Source organism: Phyllostomus hastatus, unplaced genomic scaffold (genome assembly GCF_019186645.2).
Source record: "Phyllostomus hastatus isolate PE091 unplaced genomic scaffold, TTU_PhHast_1.1 phas_contig_402, whole genome shotgun sequence".
NCBI classification, from domain to species: domain Eukaryota; kingdom Metazoa; phylum Chordata; class Mammalia; order Chiroptera; family Phyllostomidae; genus Phyllostomus; species Phyllostomus hastatus.
The window spans coordinates 16410041-16425664 of NW_025333873.1; positions in this window are offsets into that span (position 1 = coordinate 16410041).

Below are 15624 nucleotides of genomic sequence, written 5' to 3' on the forward strand. Positions count from 1 at the left end.
GGGTACCACCAGGTCCCCGGGATGTTCCGTGCGTTAGAAACGTCAAGGCCACTGGAGAATTTAAAATGCCCGTGTCTGCCTCCACGCAGTAACTCGACATCAGTGTGAGCCCGCACCTGGCGACTCGGAACTGCCCGATGCAGGGGACGAAAGCACTCCCGGGGTCCACCCCGGGGTCTCCATTCTCTCACCGGCGTCTGGGAGACGTCTCGCTGGAGATGCCCGAGACCGTCAGGCGGAGGGCCGCGGGGGGGCGTGGGAATGAAGCCGCCACGCCAGTTCGCTCCCTGGGCAGCGGTGCCCGGGGCCCGGCTGCGTTCGTGCGACACCCCGACCCGCTGCAGCCGTAGGGCCGCGGGGCTGCGGGGCGGCCCAGACACACGCAGTGCGGCTGTCCCGGGGCCCACGTCCCCAGGGGTGTCCTCGGTCTCTGCGGAGGAGGACGGGCTCCGTCAGCCTCATCGGAAGGCCACCCCGGCAGCCAGTGCCCGACACAGTGGCCGCGTCCTGCCATCCGTCGAGCCCCAGGAACGGCTGGGCCGCGCGTCTGCCTCCGGAGCGCTTTCGGTCCGAGCTGAACGGCCCGCTGTGTGCAGGCCCCCCGCGCGCCTGGCCCTTCTTGGGGTGGCTGACCTGCCTGCGAGAAGCTGTCCCCCAGGGCAATCCCTTTAAGCCCCAGGCTCTGGCCTCCCAGGGGTCAGATTTCTGGGTCTCCGCGCTGGCTGGTGGGGAAAGCAAACAAACTCCACTGAGACGCTGGGGGAGGCGGGGGCGGGGCCCGCGGCCGCCTTATCTGGGCCCCTGGAGCCCGTGTGGACAAAAGCCTCTGTGGCCGCACCATCACGCCGGTGGGGTCTCTCTCCACACCTCCCCCCCTCCCCTCCCCTGCCCCCCAAAGTGCTGTCCCAAAAGCCAAGTGGAGTTTCCAGTCCAGCGAGGGAGCGAGGGAGCGGCACAAACAATGCTTTGTTTTTCTTTCTGAGACATCAGCGTGAAGTGAAGGCTTTCCTGCGTCCGGAACCCTCCGGGGCCCCCAGCTGCGATGGAGCGCAGCACTGACCCCGCCCTCCGCCACCACGCTGCCCCCAGAGGTGCCCAGCGCACCCCGTGTTTAACAAGGACCCAGGAAACCCTTCTCCGCAGCCAGGCGGCCGGGGCCAGCAGACACCTGCGGGAAAGAGCGGCCCCCAACCCCCGGGGGGCAACTGAGCCTCGGGTGTCTGCTCCGCCCACTCCTGAGAAGTTTCTGGTACGGTGACGGGGAGAAAGCCCCGGCTGTGCCGCGAGACCTGGTTTGGTTCGACACCGTGCCGGGCCCGTGGGAAGAGCAGCCGCTGACGCGTGTGCACGTGTGTGGAGGACGGACACAGAGGGGCCGGCCCAGCCGAGGCCGGTGGCCGACTTTCACTTCTCCCCGTCTCCAAGTAGCACTTCGGAGTCTTCCGCTGCCGTCCAGTGAGTTTCCCTGGGGTCAGGTTGTCCGTCAGTGAGTGAGTGAGACTCAGGGTTGTTTTTCCGCACAGAGGAGGGAGAAGACACTGAGACCGCCAGGCCGAGACGCCGCAGCCCCTTCCTGGCGGTGCGGAGCAGGCCCGCGCAGATGCACACATTTCTTCTGAGTTCTCTGTAATAATGTCTATGCGCTACTTTTCTAGTGGAAATGCATGCAAGTTTTACTAATGTTGGCTTTTCGTCCTAAACCTCGGGGCAGAAGGAGGTGGAGAAATCGCCTCTCACCCGCAAACAGAGGATTCGACTGGCGCTTAAGATACCATTGAGGATGGGGGATCGGGGCTCGCAAGGTGGACCCCCAGGCGGGGGGCCTCCTCCTGTTTTCTGTGGGTCGCCTTAGAATCCCAGTGGAGCCGGCCTGGGGAGGGGGCAGCCCAGGGGCCTGGGGGTCCGGGCCCTGAGGTGCCCAGCGCACCTCCCCACCCCCAGGAAAAGTCCCAAAAGCAGGCGAGTCTTGGGGGTAAACGTCAATTAACATACATTTCCATCATAAAGGGACATGAGCCATTCCAAACCCCTCCACTGAGTGACCCATTTCGGACTGAATAGATGAAGCCTTTTTCTGTTTCTTCACTGGTGTTCTTTCCCCTCCTCACATCTGGGAGCCCCGGGAGGAGGGTGGGGAAGGGAGGGAACGGCTCCCTGCTGTGACTCAACGCAGGTGACCGTCCGAGTCCGAGGACAAGCCCAGGAAGACACCCGTCCCCACCGGATACGTGCGCCTTCAGCGTGTCCGTCTGAGCTGCTTCATCTGAGGTTCTTCTCACCAGGGTCAACGTGGGGGGAGCATTTCTAAGTGACGTGTGTCCTTTCTCCAGGGAGTCGAATCGATCCAACCATGTATGTTCTGTAAGTATTTAATATATTAAATGTTTTGTAAATATTCATATAAACAAAAACTCAGCTGACGTATGCTAATATGCAGTAAGCGTATGCTAGTTAACGTATTATACAAGTCACATTTACACCGATTACACACACCAAGGAGACCTGTCGGGCTTTGGAAGGCTTTTTTACCTCCAACTTGAGGCTGTATTCCAAGCCTTGGCCCACGCACCTTAAAAATGCATTTGAAACCCTGGCTGGCGTAGCTCAGTGGACTGAGCACGAGCTGCGAACCAAAGCATCGCAGGTTCGATTCCCAGTCAGGGCACATGCCTGGGTTGCAGGCCACGGCCTCCAGCAACCGCGCATTGATGTTTCACTCTCTCTCTCCCCCTCCCTTCTCTCTCTAAAAATAAATAAATAAAATCTGAAAAAAATGCATTTGAACTTAAAGCACAAACTAGGTTCCTAAAGACGTTGGCCGCTGTGTTTCCACACACCGAGAGCTCTGGGTGCAAACTGGGACCACCGCCCAGGTTCGAACAGGAAACCCCAGCTCAGGAACAATCCGGCGAATCTGTGCTGGCCGGGGTCTCCGATGAGACTTGTTTTAACCTCCGTTTGCCCTGGAAAAACGACCAAGTGGAGGTCTGTAGGCCCTGGTGGGCCCAGCCCTTGCAAACCCAGCATCGCAAACCCGAACACTCAGAAACCGCCTCAAGTGCGCGCCGCCCGCTCAGGCCTCGGAAAGGCCCCCGAGGCCCCCAGGACTGCGCAGACCCCTCCCTCCTTGGCGTCCTCCGCCCCTGGACCGTCTGTCCGCCGGCCGCCCACAGGCCTCTCTCTCGGGCCCGAGTGCGCTCTGTCTCAGGGAAACCGGCAAAGTGGGCCACACGTTCCGGCCCCCATCTCGGAGCAGGAGAAAGAGCTCTCGTCCTCGTCCCAAGCACGGAGACAGTGGTGGGCTCCGTGTGGATTCCCACACGCCTGTGGCATCCGGGGCGTCAGGGACTGTTTGGTTTAGGAGGCCACCCGGACACGGTCTGGCCCTCTTTCTCCCGGCGGAAGTGGAGTCCGGCGGGGGGAGAGGGGGACCCGCCACATCGAGAGCGCCAGGATCGCCCGGCTGTTGGCCGGCGCATCGGCTGCCTCCGGCGCCTGCAGCCCTCTCTCCAGCCTGGAGCTGGGGCCGGGTCTGCTCCTCGGCGGCCGGCGGTGCTCGGTGCTCGGCGGTGATTCGTCCAGCGCTGGGCACGCCGGTCCCGCAGCCCGAGGCCTCTGGCCGGCTGGCAGCCTCGGCGTCGCCTTTCCTTTACGGCCCAGGAACCAAGGAGCCCTGACGGAAAGCGGCTGCTTCTGGTCCGAGTCCAAGAGACCCGGAGAAGTACATGGGCACGAGAAGTGGTTGTGAGAAGGACCCTGGGGCTCTTCCTGGGCACGCCTGAGGCTTAGGTCCCGGCGGGCGACGTGGGGCCGAAGTGCCCCGTGTGACGATCGCGCTGCACAGGGTCACCGGGACAGCCAAGAAGGGACAGCGCAGGCAGGTATCACCGGCCCAGGTAAAGCAGTAGACTAATAATAACAATAACAACAACAATAATAGATGATTTCTGGCTTTGGAAAGCTGAGCTAGCCTCAGTGGGCACAACAGGGTCATTATAGAGGCCATCCCACGGCAAAGAGACCGATGTTTGACGTGGAAGAAGAGACTTTTTAAAATCTGTGCTGTTCACGCCTGGCGCCTCACGGGCTCGGCGGCCTTCCCCGCCCTTGCCCCAGTGCCGGTGGAGGGCGTGCTCCGAGACGCTGCGGGTCCGCCCGGCAGTGACAGATGCTGCTGTCGTCACGGTGGTTGTCGTCACCACTGTGACGAATAGCAGAACAGTTGTGAGGGCTCGCGCAAGCCCCAGTCCTGGGTCCCTGGGGAGACGGCGCGTTTCGGCGCGTCCTGCAGCTCGCCGGCAGGTGGGGGAACGGCGCGGCGTGCCAGGCCAGGCGCCCCCCCCCGGTGCCCGATGGGCCGCTTTTGCTGGCGGTGGGGATGTGCTCCCCACGCCAGCCGGACGAGCTGAGCGCCACGTCTCAGGGGCCGGGAAGAGGGCCGGTGCGCGGCGTGCTGGGTGCACCCGGTTGTCCGCTGTCTGGGCGGCGCCGGGAAGATGAGGCAAAGTCCAGCCACGTGGAGTTTTGGTTGTGAAAACCCCCTCCGTGTGTCTGTGCACAGAGCGTCTGTTGGGGTTCATAGAAATCAAACCTCTGGGGGCGGAGGGAGAAACGGCTCTCCGTTCGGGGAGGAGAGGGAACCCCGCCTGCCCCGAGGGAGACCCGCTCGAGTCCGCGAACAAATGTTCTCTTTCCAACGTCGTCACAGGCAGGGCGAGGCGTCCGGGGAGAGACGAGATGGGGAACGTGCCCACAAAGACGTGGGCTGAGGACCAGGAAGGAGGGGCCCCAGGGTGGGGAGCCCCGGGGGAGGGGCCGGGACTCACCTTCCTTGCCAGAGGCGGGGGCTGGGCAGGAGCCGGGAGCGGCTGTGGCTGCGTTCCCAGGCAGCTGGGGAGCGTCCCCCCGGACGGAGCGGGACCTGCAGGCTGGGCCCCCGGCCTTGGAGCAGCAGAACCCTTCAGTCAGCATTTCTGAGCCTCGCGCTCACTTAAACACCATTCGTTTTCAGGGAAACGTGACAGTTGTTAGCGAGCGTCGTCTGTGTCCTGTGAGGGGCACCCTGAAAGGCGCAAGCCTCGGGCTGCGGGGGTTTCTCTTGACAAGTGGGTGGGCGCCTCCAATGTCTATGATGGTGGGGGTGGCCTCTGACCCCCCCTCCCCCGAGTCAGGGGCCCTGCGGTGAGGCTCACAGAGGGGCCGGTCCCGCCCGCCCACCCAGCTGTGATGCGGTCCGGGAACCAGCGTGCACGGACAGGGCGACCCGGCAGCCCTGAGCACTTCCAGAACATTCCACCGCCTGCCTCTCCCGGCACCCAGCGGGCCAGCGCGTGCCCCTCCCCCCCAGGGAACCCGCGCTCCTCAGCCCTGGCGTGCTCGACATTCCCGCCTCTCGCTCAGGAACGGCATCCGCGTTCTGTCGCTGCTTCCTCTCCTCTCGCGGGGCAGCGGAGGGGGGCGGGGCAGAAAGCGCAGGCGGCGGCGTGGGGCTGTGGGCCGATGTGAGGGTGGGGGCCCGGCCGCCCGAGGTGGATCTCAGGGTGCGCGTCACCAGTGGGGAGGCAGCAGGCAGGCCCGCCACGGCGGAGGGGCAGTCAGGACACGTGTGTGTCACCGCCCCGTGGTGAGCGGGCCGGGAGCCGGCTGTGCGTGCAGGGGGCCGGGCGGGGGGGGGGGGGGGGGGCTCGGCGCGGCTCCAGGGAGACCGCCGGCTCCGAAGGGGTGCCACGCTCTGCGCCTCTCGCGTGACCCTCACGACACAGCCTCTGGACGCAAGGCTGTCAGCTCGTGGCCGTGGGCACCCACGGGAGTCCCCACGCCGGGGCGCAGTAAAGAAAGGAAGTTAGGACCAAAGAGCTCAACTGCGTCGTGACGGGGCTGTGACGCGGCCCCGGACCAGGCCCTCCCCGGGGGGCGCAGCTTTGCTCTGCTCCCGTGAGACACGCTTGGTGTTTCCGCGCAGCCAGGGACACGCAGTGTTCAGTCCCCGGTGGGAAGGGAAGGGAAGGGGGCTCCCTGGGCCAGTGGAGCTGACCTGGAGCGCGGCCCCCGCCAGGGCAGCCGGCCGTCGGCACAGCCGGCCGTCCTGAGCCGTCCCCGGACACACTGCCGCCTTCCGCCCTCCTGGCCGCCTTCCGCCCTCCTGGCCGCCTGTCACGGAGAACCCACTTATCTCGACTCTGCAGCTGAGGGCCACGGAGCCCGTGCGTCTGTGCTGCAGAGCTGAGCAAAGGCGGGGCTGGGCCTCGGGGGCCGGCTTGGGGTCGCCATCCCCAGTCCCGTCCCAGGTGGTGGAGGTGAGCCCAGGAGAACGGAGAGAGCGGGTGGACTTAAGAATTCACCTGGAGCTTCGCAGGACTCCCTGCCGCACTTTTCTCTGTGTTCGCCTCTGGCTCGAGCTGCACACTTTACCTTATCGACCTGGGAATCCCACGTGGGGACTCCGGTGAAACTCGGGGTGTCGGCCCCAGCAGCGAGCGACCCAGTCACCTCCCTCTGCGGCCAAGGCTCCGCTACTGAACTTAGAAAAAGGGAGGAGGGAGGGGAAGCAAAATCTGACTTTCACAGACACTCGGTTTGAATTGAAAACGAACTCCCACTAGACTCAGACTCTAGAAACCTTATTTCTCCCCGGGGACAGAAAAACGCAGTTTTGCATTTGTATCCACTTGCAAACAAAATGAGTGAAACGAGGTTGACTTGCGAGTGAGCCCGTCACCGTTCCCTGAGGCCGTCCCAGTGTCCCTCGTCCCAAGAGCCCGGGACACTCCGTCCTGGAGAAGAACAGAGGCGGGGTGGGGGGGGAGCGCGTGCTCAGTTCCTTCTGGGGGGTGGGGGGCGGTTCGGAGCCCCACCGCACGGAGGACCCCTCTCTGACGAAGGTCAGAAAAGTCGATCCAAGTTTCAAACAGGCCCCGGTTAAAGAAGCCTTATCAGCAAAAGTCACAGGATCAGATGCAGAACCCAAGCCCTGGAGAGCTGACGGGCCCACCACAGGAGCAGACCAGCAGACCAGGCCCTGTACTCCAGGGGGTGCAGCTGATATTCTAGAAACTGCGGCCTGGCTCGGAAGGGGCGGGTGCCATGTGGGGAGTGTCAGCGTGCTCGGGAGGGGTGGCCCCAAGGAGGAGGTGGTGGAGAGGGTGCTGGGACAGGAGTCGGGGTTACGGGGAGCCGCGGAGAGCCTTGGGGAGTGCGGGGCACTCAGACAACACAAACGAGGTTGGCTCGTCCCGGGAACAGGGAGCCGGCGGAGAAGGGGCTCCCTGCTGTGGGGCGACGGGGGCCAGGGAGCGTGGGGGGCTGAGTGTCCTGCCAGGAGTCGGGCCCTGCCGTGCGTGGGGAGCCGCCGGAGGCGTGAAGGGCTGCAGCCCTGGGTCGAGTCCTGCCTGTGTTGAGGCCGTGCCTGCGGTAGCGCGGACACGAGCCGTAGGCGTGCTCCGGGAGCCGGGCTCCACCAGCCGCCCAGCCAGCCCCTGGAGAGGACCAAGGCGGCACCGTGGGGCAAGGGCTGGGGAGCCCTCGAGAACCCCGCGGTCCCCCGTCCCCGGACTCACGTCTCAGCTCCGCTCCCGGGCCGAGCACAGCCGCCGCCTGTCCAGAGCCTCACCCGAGCACCGGCCGGGACTCCAGGGCACCGTGGTCTTGAACGTGAGGGTCGTCTGACGGCTCTTTGGGAGGAGGAACGCTCGCGGACTCCCCGGTGGACGGAAATGAGTTTCCTTGCCATGAGCGTTCTCTAGCAACGGAGCGAAGGCCATGGCTACAGCCCCTGCGGCTGCAGTCTCGCCGAGTCAGACAGCCTGTGCGTCAGTCCAGGAGAGCGGCAGAACCAGCACCCTCCAAGTCAGCCGGCGGCCGCCGCCGGAGGGGTGTTCTGCGAGGTGGGAGCGGTGGAGTGGGGTTCGGGGCGACAGTCCGCCTCGATGGCTCACTTGTCGTCCATCTGTTCTCCCGGTTTCTGGCGTGTTGGGGTCTGACATCGTTGTCAAGTTCGCAGCGCAACGCCAAGTTCGTTGTGAAACGTACACGAAGCGGGGGAGGACCCGGCCTTAGTGAGGCCCCACGCTAATACAGTCTGGGGGGCCCTTGTCAAGGGAGCGGACACCACGTCGCCGCCGGTCCATCGTGGTGGAGCACCGAGCATCACGGCCGGCGCCCGGCCAGTGCTCGGTCAGCCCGTACTCGCGTCTGTCGGCTTGCACGTGGACCCCAGCAGAAGTCTTAGCTGCGGCGCCTCCCCCGCCCCCGAGGGGCGGAGCCTGTGCAGAGCTCTCTCCGCTCCGAGGACTCCCCGCTGGCCAGAGCCGTTCAGCCGGAGTTCTCTGCGTCACGGGAGCTGAACGGCCCCACCGTGTAGCATGGAATGACCTTGAGAGCTTGTTGGGAGGCTCTAGCAGGAGAGCGCAGCTACTCGCATGCCCTTGACCGAGACCGGTCCTGTCCTCTAGCTGCGAAGGTCGTCCTCTTCCACCGAGCGCGCAGCTGGGGAGGGACGCGCACACGGGTCAGTGCGGGAGGAGGGGCGCCCGCCTCGCCAGCCGGATCAGCCGAGTGAATCCTGGCGATCGCTGGGGTGGCAGATGTCGCAGCCAGATGGCCCGGAAGAAATGACCGAACGGGCCAGGTTGTCAACGCAACCCCGAAACACTTGCCCAGGCTCCCAGATGTAAGGAGCCGTGCGGCCCCCACGAATGAGCGGGTCTTGGAAACACAGCCTGATGCCTCGTTGGGGCTGCCCCGCCGCCGCGCCCGTGAGCGCCGCCAGGGGGCTGCAGGCGGCTGTGTGGTCACAGCTGTAAGCGGAGGGTGTCAGGACTCGGACACCTGTGGACACCCCCTGTGACAGGCAGGTCGGGGAGAGGCGGCCCCGGGGCCCCGCTTTGGTCTCCACGGCACTGCCCTGGTTATAAAGGCAACTGGGACTTGCCCAGTTTCGGGGATCATGTAGAGTCACGAGTAAGCTGTCTACAGGCATCAGAGCACAATGCCACGGTGGCATGGTTCCTGATCGAAAGTAGAATCAAATATCTAGACAAAACCCAAATAGCCGCCCCTCCCCAGCCGTGTCGGGAGAGGCCTGCGTGACTCCCCAGTAAGAGGCTCGCGCTCCCCAGTGAGCACGCTGCCCACACGGGCCCGCCCGTGTCTCCTCCCGCCCAGCCTGGTCTTCAGCAAGCAGGCGGTGAGACGCTCGCTCCCACGGTGACGCGGGGGACAGGGGAGGACTCCACCCCAGGGCCCTCCGCTGTCCGCCTGACGGGCTCTCTCTCTCTTTCAAGCCCTGTATTCAAGCCTGGGACGTGCCCAGGGGGAAGCCCCCACCACAGGCCAGTAGCAGAGGTGCGGGTGCGGGGCCCAGCCAATGCCCGGCAGAATCCCCAGGGAGACCCAGCCTGGGTGCCTCTGCTCCCTGAGAGGGACCGCTCCGCACCCCAGGGCGTCGTGGGTGCAGAACCACAGAAGGGCGAGCAGGGCCTGACGTGGTCACCAGACGGGAACAGAGGAAGAGGAGGGGGAAAAAGAATGCAAAGAAAGAAGCTTCTGAATCGAGCCACAAAGCAATGGGAGAATCCCTGGGGGGGGGGGGGGAAGGCATTATGGGGGACTTATGCTGGAACAAGGGCAGAACGAAAGAAGTACGTGATTTCTCACAGTTGCTCCCGCTGTGACCGGCGCGCTGCGGCGGCAGCAGAAAGAACGTTCCCCGAAATAGAGTGTCCGCTGCCGCCGCCGCAGCTCGCTGACCGCCGCTCCTCCCGAGGGAGCCCTGGAGTGGGGGCGCGAAGGTCGGCTCGCCGGCTTGCTTGTTTTGGGGGGAGAGGAGAGGAGAAAGGACAATGGACAGGACCGACTGTGACGGACCTGGGCACACCGTCGCCGTTCAGTTTCTTCTCGGCGAGGATTTAAGGACAATAAAAAAAATCAGGGAGATTCCACCCTCCTTCCCGCTGCCACTCAGGAAGGTGACGTCGTGTTCCTCAGAGACGAACACATTTAACTGCACCCTGGGAAGAAACAACTGCTTTTTGCGTGGACAAGAACGGCAGAATTCCGTAAGGACGGCGGCATTTACCGTGGAACACACAGTCGAAGAGCTCCTCTTTCCGTGCGGCACGTGTGAGCACGCGTGGCCCGTTCACGCCCTGTTCGGGGCCCGTCTGACGTCATCTGGGTGATAATAAACTCTCTCTCGGGACGGGGAGCTCCCTACCTGTGTGTGCCCCCCCCCCCACGCTCCTCCCAAGGTGGCTGCCCACCCCCCTTCACAGGCTTCTGGTAACAAAACAGGGATTAACTCATTGTTCGCTGCTTTATCTCCAACCCGACAGGCTGCAGCGGCATTTACATTTCAAAGCAGGGATTTACTCTAAATATTCAGATAAGCCTGAGAACACCTGCCTTTTAGCCTTTGCAAATAATATCTGTGTTTTTTTTTCTAGAAGGCAGCGGGGCCTATCTTATCATCAGCAGATAGGGTGTGAGTTAGAGGGGTGTGGGAGTGAAGTCGGGGGTGGGGGGTGGGGCCGCAGAGGGCACTGAAGGGGAGAGGAAGCTGTGCGGGGGCGGGGGGGGGGGAGTGGGGGGGGCCCCTGCTCAGAGCGGCTAGCGCTGGCCCTCTGGTTTCACTCCGTGAGCTCGCGCCGAAGGCTGCGGGTGTCCCAGGAGGAGGCTAACCTACCACCTGGCCCTGGCCCGGGACAGGCCCAGCTCCTTCCTTGTCTCCTGGGTTCCTTCCTGACCCGCCAGCTGTGCCCCTCCCCGGTGAGGGGGGGCTGACAGCGCTGCCCCCTCCCCCCGGCCCTCCTGCCCCGGCCCGGCCGAGCTGCTGAGAGAGCTGGGACTCGGGACAGCGGCGTGAACCGGCACCTCGGCTAGAATCTGAGGATGTCCCCGCCCACGTGCCCTCGCTCTGTGGGGGTTCTCATCACTCTCCTGGGGGGAGGCATTGCTCCTCAGACCCCACTCTGCGCCCCGTAACAGCTGTTGTGAGGATAAAACGCAGGAGCGGACGCGGGTGCAAACTCAGGGCGTGGCGGGAAAACACAGGAGCTGCCTCTGCCCCCAGAGGTGGATTCCGACCGGGAGGCGGGGTGAGGGGGGGAGGGTACTGGCGGTGCCACCCGAGTCACACGTGTGTCATCGTGTCCGGACACGGGCGGCGCAGGGACAGACCAGAGCCCCGGGAGCCAAGTCCTGGCGGGAGGGCGGGGCTCCTGAGCAAGGCCACGCGGGACCTCGGACTTCCATCAGGAAATAGCCCAGCCGCCGTCGGCTGGGCCTGCAGCGGGCCCCAGGGCCATGGGCCTGCAGAGGGCCGCCTCCTTCCAGCGGTCTGCTCAGGGTCGGCGCTAAGGCAAGTGGGGCACAGAGGTCACCCCGCTGGCCTCCCGTGGGCCGGGCTCTGTGCCCAGTGTGCGTCATACAAAATGCACGCGTGCACCGTTCGCTGGCCTGGGGCCACTCCACACACCTCGCCCCTGCTTCCGGGCACGCTCCGAGTTCGCAGACGGAAGGTCAGTCCCTTAAGTGCCTCCCCCTGCAGAGCCGCCCCCTTCCTCCCCCTGCCCCCCAGGGAAGCCTCAGTCTGCGCTTGTGCTGCGGCCCAGTGCCGGGGGGGCGCACTGGATCCCCCGCACCAGGACCAGAGTGGGCTCGGACTTCGGCGGGAAGTTTAGATGTGGTCCCAGGTGCTGCCTCTGGGGGTGCGGTTCTGGGGCGATGGCTCCTATTCAGTGCCCACAGGAGCCCCCCACGCCCCACACTGTCCCCAGCCGTCTGTGCTTCAGGCAGGCCGAGGCCGCCCACCCCTGTCCAGGCCTCATTCTCCTGGCATTTACGGGTCACCTCTGCCTCGGAAGCCGTCTGCTTCAGTGACCTGAGAGGCTGGCAGGCAAGGGACCTGTCCGGACCTCCCCTTTGTCCGGGAGCCCAGGCGCCGAGGGACCAGAAAGACTTTGCTAGAACCCTCTTCTCCCCAAGGGGCTGCTTCCTGCCGTAGATCCTGGGGCGGCCCGACCACATCCCCGGGAGGCCTCTGCAGGTGGGGGCGTCTTTTAAACCGAGGCACACAGTGCGCATCTCCTCAGGGAGCTGCAGTCACAGTCTCAAACAAGACGCCCTGTGCAGGCCAGGCGACAGGAGACCGCCGACGTGGGGACCGGGGGTCTCAGACAGGAAGAGGTGACGAGAGAGGAAAGGGACCGCGTGGGCCGTTTGCAAGGCCCAGGACAGCGTGCTTCCGGGCACAGAGCACGCCAGCTTGTTGTTCTGTGAGAAAAACATGCTTTTCCCCACGAGGAAACATCTTCAGAAATGCCCAAAAATGCTGGGTCAAAGCATACTCGGTTTTCCAACTGGCCGGACCAGGGTCTTTCCAGAGTCTCATTGTGTTGCTTGGGCGGCAACAGTTAACGTACGAGCTCAGGTTCAGGTCCGAGCCCAGGTTCCCGTGGAGGCACCCCCCCGCCGTCCCCCACCCCCCGTGGTCCCCAGGACGGTGCTGTGAGTCTGAGCCCTGGGTTCGTGCTCCCACCTGTCCCCGAAGTGTAACCTGAGCCTGCGGTGGAACCTGGGGCTCCTGCAATGGTTGCGTCAGAGCTGGAAAGTGGGTCCCACTTGTGTTGCGGCGTCTCCTCCACTGCCTTCCCCCACCAGGGGTTCCCTGCAGATGGGGGCTGCTCGGAGAGCGGGGCCCCCGGAGAGCGGGGCCCCCAGAGCGCCGCCGTCAAGGGAGGGGGCTCTGGTGGGCCTCTCGGGAGAGGTGACCGACGGCATCCTCAGTCACAGACCCGGAGCCCGAGCCCTGCAGCCAGCGGAGGAGACGCCGCCCCCGGAGGAGCATCCGAACAGGCGGCCCCTGGAGGCCAGTGCCCAGTCCCCGGACACGTGTCCACTGGAGCTGAGCGGGGACCTTTCGTCCAGCTCCCACTTCTCCGGCCGGAGCCGAAGGCAGAGCGTCTGATCCCCCCGTTGCTGGTTCTCAGGAACTGGCGTGTGAGCCAAAATAAACAGGTGGCCGGCCCCGCCCCACCCTACCCCACCCCCTGGGCCTGGGCCTGGGCCTTGGAAGCCACCGGGCTCTGGAGGCTCTGAAAACCCCAGGGATCGCCGGGAGGCGGGGCTGTGGGCGTGTTCCCCCACGTCTGCCCTGCTGTCCACTGAAGAGCCCCCGAGGTCACGGGGGCCCAGGGAGGCCACGTGGGGGCGCAGATCCCGATCCCTGCGGATTCGTGGACAAACGGCCCCGGGGGCGGGGGCGCCGGTCCCCAGCCGGACCTGGGCAGCAGCGGTTGGCCCGGGGCAGGCGCGTGGCGGCCAGCTACAGGGAGCCTCACCCGGCCCTTGGCACAGGCACCTGCGCCTCACGTCCTCTGTGCCCGACGGTTCTCATCATAGTGTCTTCTGCATGCATGACCCCACCTGCCCACGGGGGCTGGTGCCAGAGCGGGAGCCCTCGGGTGCGCGGGGTCTGGCGGTCAGTCGGGAATGGCGCTGACCAGGACCTGCCAAAGGGCCCCGTCCCGTCCAGCCTTCTCCGGGGGGGGGGAACCGGGGGCACCCCCCACCCCTGCAGCATGAGCTCTCGGCCGTCCCGCGAGCTGGGGACGTGACAGAGGGCTGTCCTCGCGTCTACACTCGACGTCTCGGAGTCAGCGCTCAGACGCTCTCTCCCACCAAAAGGACGCGTACACACCCATGGTCATGTGTCCATGCGCACACACACACACGTTTTAAATTATACTGAGTGCATTTTACCTGTTCCATGTCACATGTACATATATCTGAGCTACATTTAAAATGCAATGAGGTTGGAATTATTACGCACAGAGAAAAATAAAAAACAGGGTTTGGTGCTAAACACACACGCCCTGCGGTGAATGCACAGAAACACGCGTGCCTGTCTTGACCTGCATGCCCCCGCCGCGCTCCCCTTCTCGGGGGGGTCTCCAGGCAGAAGCGGTGGGAGAGCGGACGGTGCCGGCAGTGTGTTCTGACAACCGTGTACAGAAGGCGCCTGTGCATTTCAGAGGCGCAGGCCACGGGAAACGCAGCCCTTACGAGGAGCGGCTGCGCCTGCTCCGATTTCCAGGGAGAAAACGGTATTCTAAAAGCACAACATCCACTGATTTTTTTCAAATCCTAACCCGTGATTGGCTGGGAGGCCGTCTCCTAGGAAATATGCAAATGATGAGGAAAGGAGACACCCCACCGCAGACTCCTGCCTAATGAAGGCACACAGGACCCAGGTTCACGTAAAAACCAGGGAGAGAGAATCCTACCTGTTTACTCACTTCTTTGTGGACCTGCCTCAGCCACCACCCCCGCCCCACTGCGCCACCCCGGGCTCAGAGAGTCTGGATGTGCTCGCCAGCTCCAAACAATTGGGGCTGCAACTCTACACCTCCCCCGTGGGGGACGTGGGGGAAGGGGATCGCCCGCCACTAATTGAGCCAAGGAGGTGCGGGTGCCAGAGAACAATGGTGTCCACACCCGGCCCTCAGGGGAGGGAGTCTCCAGTCACAGTCAACAACTGGCCCCACCTGGTCCTTAAAGGGCAATGTGTCCCTGGGCCCCCCAGTGGCAGCTGCTGGGGAGGCCTCTCCGGGTTCCGGTGACTGGGCGGTCCGGGATGGCTCTGGTGCCTGGACTGCTGGACTCGGTCGCCCTCATCTCTCGGGTGGCTGTCACCGCAGGGTGGTGGGCAGGGTCTCTTCCTGTGCTCTGGGGTGTGGGGAGGGAGCCCAGAAAAACAGTGGGGCTCCTCGGGGTTGGAGGCACTGGGGGGAGGACAGGTCTCACCGGTGCCATGACCCAGGGGCAGCTGGCTTTGTACGGAAAACCGTGGGGTTCGGCTCCTTCCCACTGCTCATGCACAGGTGACCCGGCCAGGCCCGACTCCAGGGCTCGGACAGCTGCTTTCGAGTCCCAGGAAAGCGCATCTGCAGAATCAGGAAGCTCGTTGGAGAGAGGGGGGAGTGTCAGAGGCCACCCACCCACCCAGGCACCGAGTCCTGAGGGAGGCGTTTCTCCCACGGGCTGTGAGGCCCCTCTGCCCCCACCCGGAGAACTTCCGAGGCCGACGGCCCGAGGGGGGTTGGGGAAACGCAATCTCCTATTTCCAGTAGAAGGCTGTGATAGACAAAATTTCGCTTCTTTAAAAGCAGTCAGGAAGCACGGAGGGATCGCTGATCACCATCCTGGGTGTGTCTGAGTCTCGCTGGGAGACTCAGGCAGAGCAAGAGCGGCATATGGCCGCAAGATATTTAAAAAGCAAATCCAGTAACGACGTAAAAACAGATGAATGGCAGTGTCTGCATTTCGGGGGCCTGGGGCTGGGAAACGGGTTCTTTATAGAATGGTATATCTGAGGGCAGCGTCTAAGACCAGTCCCTTCGTGGACTACACTGAGCATTTGACTGGCAGGGTGCATGCCCACGCACGTGATAAGCACATGCATGCAATCATATGCGTGTGCCGTGTTCTAACACGTGCACGCCAATGCATTTTCATTCACCTTTTACTTGGCAATGCAGATACGTTTGTACAGCCAATAGATTGTTTCAGGTAAGTGAGCACCCAGTCCAACCTGGTGCAATGCTGAAATTCCTTCCATTTTTTAAT